Source organism: Martes martes, assembly GCF_963455335.1.
Source record: "Martes martes genome assembly, chromosome: 9".
Lineage (NCBI taxonomy): Eukaryota > Metazoa > Chordata > Mammalia > Carnivora > Mustelidae > Martes > Martes martes.
Genome location: NC_137896.1, coordinates 80,049,784 through 80,061,367, shown reverse-complemented (window position 1 = coordinate 80,061,367; position 11,584 = coordinate 80,049,784). Strand labels below are relative to the sequence as shown.

The following is an 11,584-nucleotide window of genomic DNA, read 5'->3' as shown; positions in this document are numbered from 1 at the left end:
ACATTTCTACTAGCAATCTTACTCTAGCTCATACTGCCAATTATCAGCCAAAGGAATCCTATCCCTGAAAAACAATGAGGAAGGAAAACTCTCTGATACACAGCATTGAGTACGATGCTTGCCATCAGAAGGGCTAGCTTTGTTCTGGGAAGAGGTGATGGCGTCAGTCTCTCTGTACAATGTCAGTAAGCTCATAGCACTGAAATGGAATAAGAGAGTTATCATAGCAGGAAGGCAGTGCCCTCACTTGCTCTCAGGCTACACTAAGAGATTTCTTAGTACAAGGAACTGAGCCTAGCCCTGGCTTGGCCACACACAGCTGGGAGGCATTTCAGGAAAAAGGGAGCCATTGTCCCCAACAGGATACACACTTCGCCAGTGTATCTTTTCATCAGCCCAGCACAGGTTGGCTTTGCCGCCTATGGATCAACAAAGTCCTTCTCAACAAATGTCAAATGGCTTTGTGCTTTAAGATTCCCAAGAACAGATGTAGTTGAGGTAGCTAGTTGCAACTTAGGGGTTATTATGCCCAGTCTACTCTGTAAATAGTGACTGAGTGACTGACTTAAAAGAAACAATGCCATGTGCTACTGGAAAACCAATGTAAGACTCAGATCCTTGACCTCTAAGAGTTTGCCATCTAGTAGTGGGGGCCCTGGGAATGTCAGCCAGGGGCTCTGCCAATAGCCAGGGTCTCCTATAGAGGGGAGATGGCCCCCAAGAGTGCTCTGCTCAGAGATAGCACCAAGCTGTTCTAACCCAGGAATGGCCACTATTAGGCTGGGGACAGGGGGTTAGGCCAAGAGCCACCTGCATAGGCTAGGCAGTGCCTCAGTGGGCCAGTATAGAAAGATGGGCTGAGCCAAACCTACAGGAAGCAGAGCTAGGATCTGGGTGCACATGGAGGAGGCAGAGGGCAGACATGGGTAGGAGCTGGATGCTTGAAGGCCATGCCCTGCAGAGAAACTCCTGTGACCTGACTTTACCTCTGTTCCTGTCTTGCTTATGACCCAGCTATCTTCCTTCTTCTGGGTTCCTCTGTAAGTGCCCTTCTAACACCCATGCCTTAACACGCACCTATTCAGACATGCTACCAGTAGTTATGGTAACAAGAGAATATTTTTTCTTTTTTCTTTCTTGTTTGACAATTTATTTATTTATTATTTATTTATTATTTTATTTTTGAGTAATCTCTACACCCCATGGAATTCGAACTTACAACCCTGAGATCAAGAGTTGCATGCTCCATCAACAGAGCCAGCCAGGTGCCCCTCTTGATTTATTTAAAGTGGAATTAACACATAGAACAAGAAAATCTCTATTCCTGACCAAGAGGGAAGCGGGATAAGAAAAGTCAGGCAATAACCATGGTACACGTTGGAGGGCTTGTGATCTCGAATGTTCAGTCTGGATGTACTTTGCAGCTTTGCCTAGGCCTGATGTGGCCAGAGGGACTGTCCGCTCCATGAGGGCTGCCTTGCTTACTGCTGCGTCTCCTAGTTTGGTGCCTGCACAGAGCTGGTTATCAGTAAGTGCTGGTTGAATGAATGAATAGACCAGAAGCCAGGCAGATGAAGCTAGGTTTAGCATTTCCTGTTTTCTGTGTGTTATGTTTCTACATTCAAAGATTTCTTGATCCTCTGACTTCCAGTGGGTTTCAGCCAAATGGTGAGCCCTTGCCGGAAATCAGAGGGAAGGAGGCAAATGATGTAGGGCTCTCCTTCCTCTGACTGATAGCTACACTGTGTAAGGTGGCCCGCTCTATCCCATCCCTCTGCCTGCCAATTCTTTCACTCTGCAGGCTGAGGCATGGGAGTGACTCCCAACCCAGCGTGATCAGCCCCAGGTAATACCCGTCCTTTGTGGTTTCCCCACCAACCGTTCTGAATAACCCCTTTATTAAAAGCTACTCAAAGCATCCAATGTGAACATAGCATCTGTTTCCTGCTGAGACCCTCACTGACAGAGTTTCCAAAAATCCATTGTGTACATTTTGCTCTCTGGTTTTCTCTATGTACCAGCACATTCTGCCCCACTCTATCGGCGGGTACTCATTGCTTCACAGAGGAGGAGGCTTGCTCAAACTGGCCTAGTATATGGTGAACATGGTGGAGTGGCAGAAGGCAACAAAGAAATATCTTGTCCCAACACCAGCAAATACATTGCGTAAGTGCTAAGTGAGGAAGACCACTGGTCGCTACTTTGCCCACCACAAAGTCTCACCTTCTGCTGGGCAAGAAAGCTTTCCTTCTCAGATAAAACTAGTTTCTTTGGCTAAAAAAACCTTTATTTTAAATTACATTTTATGGCACAACTACAAAATAATAATCAAAGGTTCTTTTGGGGAGAAGGCCACTGCTCCTCCCTGACCACACAGGTAATTTACCCAAATTAATGCAGCAGAAGTAGGGGGCAGCGGATGAGGGAATCCACTCTTCTCTGTCATCTTTGCCTTTTAAATTTGATAAGCCCTTGAAGAGAAAGAATTAGTGAGCATATCAAGCTGGGCTCCTCTTTCAGCCATTAGTGCTGGGTTAAGGAGAGTAGGCAGAAGGGCTATTTTTATTTTTATGATAATTTATCTTCCCTGAACATACTAATGGGGAAAAGTGCATTTTAAATTTTCTAAAAAAGGAGACTAAAAGGGTCTCATGTGATCCAAGCTTTCTCTCACTTCTAGGAAAAATATCCTCCCTTGGCTCTTTGGTGCATATTATCTTGTCTACTTGGGATCTGGTTTTAAAGCAGGTTTCCTACCAGGGAGAGTCAACAGCAGTCTAAGAGAGAAAGGCCTGATTTCCTACCTAAGACTCAAATGGAAAAACGTGGGATCTGTATGTATTTGTTCTCTTTCTCCCCCCCTTACCCCTTTAAAAAGGGGTATACTGGTTTCTTTAGTTCCCTGTCTTTCAGCAACAGCCACTTGAAAGAAAGAATCATGTGGTGATTATTAATTTTGCATGGGATCAACTCTGGCCTCAGCTTTCATTTGAGATGCAGTTACATGAAAAACAGACTGAGTTAATTTCATCCCCTCTGGGGTTGCTTGGCAACAAAGCCTAGTTCCAGATCGTCTCTCCTCCTTGGCCCAGAGTGATCTCTTTGGGGTGTCGCTCATGCTAAGGCAATCATCACCCTGTTGCTGTTGCTCCTGAATGTGTCCCCGTGGTCTTGATGGCACAGGGGGTTTGTGGCTTTGCTCCAGTCACACAGCCTGGGGTCTATGTAAGCCCTGAGCTTGTTAGCACAGAGCACAATACTACGCTTGGGGAATTTGGGATTCAAACAATTGAGGTTAGACAGGAAAGAGAGGGAACATGAGCAATGTCTGAGGTGATGCTGGAGGGCAGGGGGCTGAAGTTCTTTTTTTCTTTTCTTTTTTTTTTAAAGCATTACTATGTTCTGGTTTGGAAATCTTTCTAAGCTACATCGTTAAGTGATAAATGCAAAGTCCAGAAGACTATGCATAGGATGCTGGGGTTGGGGGGGGCAGGAAGAAGGAGAAAAGGTGGAGGTATGAAAATATTTTGTTTATGTTTGCATAAAGAAAAACACAGATGGTCCCCTGTAAGTGTTTGTGAGGTATGAGAGTAATGGGCTGGAAAGGGCAGAGGTGGTGGGTTCCGTCTACTGGCTAGATGGGATGCTACCCAATTCATGATTCACTTAACAAAGTCAATTAGATCTTCAAAAAAAGAAAAAAGAAAAGGAAAGAAATAAAGAAAGGGTAGATGCAAGAACAAGATTTTCCATCTGTGTACCTCTTTGTATTATTTTTCTTTATAAACTAGAAGAATGTGTTGTCCAATCAAAAAGATTTAAAATAAACATTAAACGAGTGTTAAAAGCAAAGTGTTAATGTTCGGTAGAGTTGAGGAGATTTGTTAAAGGTATATGGGAACTCTTTGAAATGTTTTCATTATTAGTAATCCCAACAAATGTTCTAGCCTTCCCTTCCTGTTTTAACACCACTCTTCCTATCTTTTATAAAGGAAGTCAATAGCTACATTTTGAACATTTTGAATGACTTGGTAGGAGATAGGGTATCTCTAAGAATTCTGAGCTGCAGAGAAAAGCTGTCAGCTAGGAATATTAGCCTTAATCAGGGTGTGCATCCATCCTTGTCCCAAATGGCTTCAGCTGTGGTCCCTGAAGATCTGAGAAGACAGAAGTGACAACCTTGTCAGGGATTGGCCTAAGAATGGAATTCCCGTGGTAGAAGCATAGCTCTTCAATTAATATGAGCCCTCAATTGTACCTTTGTGAGGGTTTTCCTGGATATTCTTCAGTGTCTTCTCTCATCTCTGCAGCAAGCAGCATCTCCTCATCTTCCAGATCATCCTGTTGCTAGCTTGCTCCACTAGACTAACCTCCTTGAGGATAGATACAATGGCCAAGTCATCGCCACACACAGCTCCCTTGGCAGAGCAGAAGTACATACTTTTTCTCAAAATTTTTATTTTGAAGTAATACTTGATTCACATGAAGTTGCAAAAAATATACAGAGCCATAAATGCCTGTTTAAAAAGAAGAAAAAAAATCTTACATCAGTAACCTAACTTCGCACCTAAAATAACTAGAAAAAGAAGAGCAAATTAAATCCAAAGCAAGAGGAAGGAAAGAAAAAAAGATTAGAGAGGAAATAATGAAATATAGAATAGAAAAGCAGTTGAGAAAATCAGTAAAACCAAAAGTTTGTTCTTGAAAAATCAATAAAATTGATAGACCTTTAGCTAGATTGACGAAGATAAAGGAAAGAAGACTCAAATTACTAAAATCAATAATAAAAGAGAATGTTACTATCAACTTTACAAAAATAAAAAGGACTGTAAGCAAAAACTAAGCACAATTGTATACCAACGTTAGGTAACACAGATGCCATAGATAAATTCCTAGAAAGACAAAAGCTACTGAAATTGAGTCATTAAGAAATAGAAAATCAGGGCCACCTGGGTGGCTCAGTAGGTTGGGCAACCCTCTCTTGGTTTGGGCTCAGGTTATGATCTCTGGTCATGGGATCAAGCACTGGGTGGGGCTCTGTGCTCACCAGGGAATCTGCTTGGGATTCTCTCTCTCTCCCTCTTCCTCTGTCCCTTCCCCTGCTCATGCTCAATCTCTTTCTCTCTCTCAAATAAATAATAAACTTTTTAAAAAAGGAAATAGAAAATCAAAACCACAATGAGATATCACTTCATACCCACTTGGATAGATATAATAAAAAAGAAAGACAATAACATGTTAGTGAGGATGTGGAGAAATCAGAATTCTCATACACTGTGGATATGTAAAATGGGGCTGCATCTTGGAAAACTGTGTCAGTCCTTCAAAAAATTAAAGAGAGTTATCATTTGACCCAAAAAGTCCACTCATGGATATATACTCAAGAAAACTGAAAACATGTTCAAAAAACCAGTACATAAATATATATAGCAACATTATTCATAATAGTCAAAAAGCAGAAACCACCTAGGTGTCCATTAAGTAATGAATGAACAAAATGTGGTATATCTATATGATGAAATATTATTCAATCACAGAAAGGAATGTAAAACTCATACATGCTACAGTGTGGATGAATCTCAAAAACATGCTGGTGAACAAGGCCAGACACAAAAGAACACGTATTGTATTGATTCCATATAAGTGAAGTTTCAAGAATAGGCAAATCCATAGAGACAGAAAGTAGCTTAGTAATTTCTAGAAGATAAAGGAGGGGGAAATGGGGAGTGACTACTGAGGATAGCATTTCTTTTGTGGTGATGAAAGTGTTCTAGAATTAGTGGTTATTGTTACATATATGTGACCAATATACTAAATTAGACAATGAATATACCAAAGTCCATTGAATTGTACATTTCAAAAGGGTGAATTTTGTGGTATATAAATTATATGTCAATTTAAAACAGAATGAATAAAAGCAGCAGCTAATGCCTTTACATATGTGATAGGAGATTCCATTTACCTTCACCCAGTGGTGTATAACCGTATGTCATATCACAACCAGGAAAATGACATTAGTACAATGCAAAAAGCTTATTTAGAATTCATCAGTTGTACATGCCCTTGTGTGTGTGTGTGTGTGCATGTAGTTCTATGCAATTTTCTCATGTGGCGATTCATGCAAATATCACCACAATTAAGATACAAACCTGTTTCATTATCACAGGTGTCCTTCCTGCTACCCGTTATACTCATGCCCTCCCTCTTCTCCATCCCTAGCCCCTGCCAACCACTGATCTGTTTCCTATCTCAATAATTTTATTATTCCAAATTTAATATAAATTGCTACATAATACATACATGTAACCTTTTGAGTTGGCTATTTTCACTCAGCATTCAGCGTGATCCCTTAGGATCTACCCAAGTTGTTATATGTATCCACAGTTCATTCTCAATTTTTCATTTTTCTTTGGTAATACAGCATTTTATTTATTCTTTCTGTTAATAACTAATATTTAAGAACATTTTCAATATTAACAGAACTTAATCACCTGGGTAGCTCAATGGGTTAAGCCTCTGCCTTCAGCTCAGGTCATGATCCCAGGGTTCTGGGATCAAGCCCCGCACCTGGCTCTGTGCTCAGCAAGGAGCCTGCTTCCCTTCCTCTCTCTCTGCCTGCCTCTCTGCCTATTTGTGATCCCTGTCTGTCAAATAAATAACTAAAATATTAAAAAAAAAAAAGAGAGAGAGAGAGAGAGAAGTTCAACTTACTTTTTTTTTAACATCTTGATACTGGGTATTAATAAAAGATAGTCAAAATAATTATGGTCAAAATCATTATAGCAAAGATCACAAATAAATACTGGGTGTCAGTATGTCTACATACAATTCAGTCTTTGGTGTAAAGGTCTTTGGCTGCAAAAAAAGAATATTTGGTTTATGTCACTAACAGCGATCTCTCTTAATGCTGAGATAGCCTCTTGGTATTTCTTCTCCTGTTGATTTTTAGCATAGTTATCTGTGCCTATAGGAATGGAGTTGACTAAAGAGGTACTCATCATGTAAACTCCAAATTAAAGTACATAGCTGATTACTGTAGGAGGTAAACAGGCAATGCAAGTGCCCAGTATTTCTGAGGCCAAAAGGTTAAGCCTAAGGAGTCTAGTCAAGATTCAGGAATAATAGTCCATACAAGATATAGTATAAAGCCAAATGGGGAGCTCAAGAGTAAAGCCATAAATCACTCTTTCTGGCAGTGATGGTAGTGAATTTTCCACCATCTTCCTCATGGGTTTAGACAATCAGACAGTCTCAGCACTAAGCCCTCTGTTCAAACACTGCAGAGGGTAGGGGTAAAGAGAGAAAACTGAAAGGCCAAAGTGTGAAGGTACCTCTAGCCCCAGCAGAGCTGTACCAGAACTCTCCCTGGGAGTGGTAGAGGGGACAGGTCTATTTCCCTTATTTTAAAATAAATTTTTATTTTCAGAACAGTCTTAGATGTACAGACTTATTATTTAGATAGTACAGAGAGTTCTTATATACACCACACCCAGTTTCCCCCACCATTGGCATCTCTCATTAGTACATTAGTATGGTACTATTAATGCGCCCATCTTGATACATTCTTAGTAACCTAAGTTCGCATTTTAGATTTCCTCAGGTTTCCCCAATGCCATTTTTCTGTATCAGGATCCTATCTAGGATACTATATGATGTTTGCAGTTATGTCCCCTTAGGCTCCTTTTGGCTGGGACTATTACTCAGACTTACCCTGTTTTTGACAACACCTGAGAGTTTTAAGGACTTCTGGTGAGATATTTTGTAGAAGGTCCTCCAATTGTGATTTATCTGATGTTCCCTCATGATTAGACTGGGGAAATGTGTTTTGGGGACGAAGACCACAGAGAAGAGGCGCCATAATCATCACATCATATCAAGGGGACGTACTATCAACATGACTTATCACTACTGACGTTACTTACCCTTGATCAGCTGACTGGGATAGAGTTGTCAGAATTCTCTACTGTAAACTTTCTCTCTTTTTTCTTTCCATACTGTATTCTTTGGAAGAAAGTCACCATGCAAAGCCCACATTTAAGGAATGAGGAATTATATTTCTCACCGTTAAGGGTAGAACATCTACATCAATTATTTGCAGTTCTGCATGGGAGATATATCTAATATCCTCAATGTATTTATTTACTTAATCACTTACTTATATCTGTATGGAGTCATGAATATTTATTTTATACTTAGGGTTACAATACAATACTATTTTATTCACTGTGTTTTTCACATTGTTCCAGTTCTGGTCATTATGAGCTCATCCAGTTGGCCCCTATGTCCCCATATGACCATCACTATGAGGTTGGTTTTTGGGTGTTTTTTCTTTTTTTTTTTTTTTAGCACTCTACTACTTTCTGGCACTACAAGATGCTCTAGGATCAAACTGCAAATTTCCTGTCCCATTCCTAGAATCAGACTTTTCTCCAAGGAGGGGCGGGGGGAGGAAGGAAAGAAGGAAGAAAGAAAGAATACAGAGAGGGGCACCTGGGTGGCTTAGTCGGTTAGGCATTTGTCTTTACCTTGTCTTTGGTTATGGTCCCGGGGTCCTGGGATCAAGCCCCATGTCTGGATCAAGCCCCATGTCTGGCTCCCTGCTCCGCAGGGAGTCTCCTTCTCGCTCTCCCTGTACTGCTCCCCTGCTTGTGCTTTTTTGCTATGTCTCTGTCAAATAAATAAATGAAATCTAGGGAGAAAGAAAGAAAGAAAAAAAAGGAAGGAAGGAAGGAGGGAAGGAAGGAGAAAGAAGGAATTCAGAGATATCCATGTATTGTTTACCAGTTTACCCCAGTGATAACAGCTTGCAAAACAATATTAAACCAAAATATTTACATTAATACATCCACCAATCTTACTCAGATTTCTTTAACTTTTTACTCATTTGAGTGTTTATACAGTTTAATCTCATGAATAGGTTTATATATCCACCACTACGTCAAGATACAAAAGAGTTAAAGAACCACAAGGATCTCTTTTGCTTCCTTTTACAGTTATACCCATTTCCATCCATCACCTCTTCCCTACATTCTTAATCACTGGCAAATACTAATCTGTTCTCCATTCTTAAAACTTAGTTATTTTAAGAATATTATATAAATTGAATCATTCAGTATGTATCTTTTTGGATGGGCTTTTATTTGGACTCAATATCATTTCCTTGAGATCCATTAAGTTGTTCTGTGTATCAGTAGTCGGTTACTTTTCTATTGTTCCATAGTATTCCACGATGTAGAAGTACTCACGTTTGTTTAACCATTTCATCTGGTTGAAGGACATTTGGGTTGTTTTTGCTTTTTGGCTATTATGAATAAAACTGCTATAAACACTCATGTACAAGTTTTTGTGTGAGTACAGGTTTTTAATTACTCTAGGATAAATATTCAAGGAGTGCAATTGCTAGGTCATATGGTAAGTGCATGTTTAGGTTTGTAAGAAACTGCCAAACTGGTCTCCAGAATGGCTGTGTCATTTTACATTCTCACCACTGATTTATAAGTGATTGGGTTTTCCCGCATCCTTGCCAGCATTTGGTGTTATCACTAATTTTGTCTCATTCTGACAGATGTGTACATACTTTTTTTGGAAAGCCATAAATATTTTGAAACAATGAACCAGTATCTACTGGCTAACATTGCCTGTATGCCCAGCTGCAGGTTAGGCTCTTTGCATACGGAGGAAACCCAGCTTACATACAAGGACTGGGGAGGCAAGACCAAAGTAGGAGAGGATGCCAGTTCCTCCCAAGTCATTCTGACAAACCCTGTGAGCTCATCAGTAATGCCGGGTGTTGGATAATAAATCCTGAGTCCCTAAGAGAAACCTGTGTCAAGGAAATCTCCGTGGAGTTCAGAAGGGAAAAAAAACAAAAAACAAAAACCCAACAATTCTGTGAAGGGGTAGGGGAAAGAAATTATTGGATCCAGTTTGGCTGTTTGAAACTCCAGGTAAAAAGAATGGCATTTACTCTCTGGGTCTCCAAAAAGAGGTTCAGATTCTGCCTGTGTTTTGCAAAGAAATAGGACAAAGCTAACAAAGGCCCACCTGTGGCAAAATGAAACTGATTTTCAACCTGAGAGACCATCCTATCTCTTTCTAGTAGCTGTTAAAGAAGAGTCCTAGATTATCATCCAAGTTCTCATTTTCCTCAGCTTCTGTCTATTGTATTAAGCCTAGGGCATTAAGTTCCATTTAACTGAGAACTGTGAGTATGGACTGTGCGGTTACTGAATCTCAGTAATCTAAGGAGCGATGACCTTGATACATAAAAAATATTTAGCTTTTTTTTTTTTTAAGATTTTATTTATTTGAGAGAGAGGGAGCATGGAGTTAGGGGGAGGGAGAAACAGAGAGAGAGGGAGAAGCAGGCTCCCCACTGTGCAGGGAGCCTGACAAGGGGCTTGATCCCAGCACTCTGGGATAATGACCCGAGTTGAAGGCAGATGCTGAACCTACTGGGCTAACTAGGTGCCCCCAAAATATTTAGCTTTAAAAAAAAATAATAATGTTGTAGGGGCACCTGCGTGCCTCAGTGTCAAGTGTCTGACTCCTGATTTTGGCACAGGTCATGATCTCAGGGCTGTGAGATGGAGTCCCACATCTGGCTCCACATTGGGCGTGGAGCCTGGTTAAGATTCTCTTTCTCTCCCTCTGCCCCTCCTCTCTCTATTAAAAAAAAAAAAAAAAAAAGGTCAACTTTGAAATGACACAGAACACTATGCTCAGGACCACATAGAGGAATAATACTATCAGGGGACTTTCTGTCCTTCCTGGCATACCTTTCTCCACCCCTTCCCTTCCTGACCTTCACCCCAGGGGACATCTATTGTCTATACTCTGCTCTGATTTTGCTAAAAAGTATTTATTTATACCCCACCCTATTCCAGAAAGGCTTTGAAGAAATTTAAAAATTAAAATATTTTCCTATATAAAACAGAACAACAAAAAGGAACAACAGAACCAAAACTAGTTAGTTAAAAGGAACAGAAAAAAATAGATATGGCCAGGTTTGTATTTATCATCCACAACAATTATAATTTGCTTTACAAAGAATGCTCTTAGCCTCTAATACTCAGATGCAACAATACTCTTTTAGAAAGCCATCATTTGAATTTCCCATATGATGTCTTCAAAATTTTAGGTTCAATTTATATGCCCTTATTTTCCATTTCACTATTTTGTTCTTCAATTATTGAGCTTTTAGTGGCTTATCCACTTAAATAAACATCTTAAAAAGTATTTTCCAGTAGTCTATGACTCCAGCTGATGGCTATTAATCCTAGAAAACTCAACAGATGGTCCCTCTGTTGCTCCCATAGACAAGCATTATTCATATGAAAAACTTTCTGACAATAATTTGCAAAGATGTGATGAAGCCAGTTTTTCAGAGAGAAAAATCAACTGAAGAATAAATACATATTGATGTACTCTTGTTAATATATGCTACCTGAGATTAGGGACCTTGTCTCTCTTGTCCACTGATGTGCCTCTTACAGTGCCTGGAACATAATAGACATCCAAATGGTTACTAAAAATTACTGAGTGCCCTCTTTGCATAGGATATTCTTCTCAGACATTCTGAGAA

The 11,584-nt window shown here is 40.0% G+C and overlaps 1 protein-coding gene and 1 pseudogene across 2 annotated transcripts in view; both read right to left on the bottom strand.

Annotated features, from left to right (window-relative positions):
- Window positions 1–3,386: 3,386 nt before the first annotated feature.
- The window catches only part of COMMD1 (copper metabolism domain containing 1), a 230,101-nt gene continuing 221,903 nt past the window's right edge, over window positions 3,387–11,584 (bottom strand). The window contains exons 4-5 of the transcript XR_013967368.1: window positions 4,259–4,517; window positions 3,387–4,157 (exon numbers count right to left, since the gene is read on the bottom strand). The gene's annotated coding sequence lies outside the window, so the exon portion shown is untranslated. The remainder of the gene's footprint in view (window positions 4,158–4,258; window positions 4,518–11,584) is intronic.
- Window positions 6,830–7,220, bottom strand: LOC308349107 (phosphatidylinositol N-acetylglucosaminyltransferase subunit P-like; annotated as a pseudogene). The gene has a single exon. The product of its transcript is annotated as a phosphatidylinositol N-acetylglucosaminyltransferase subunit P-like (transcript).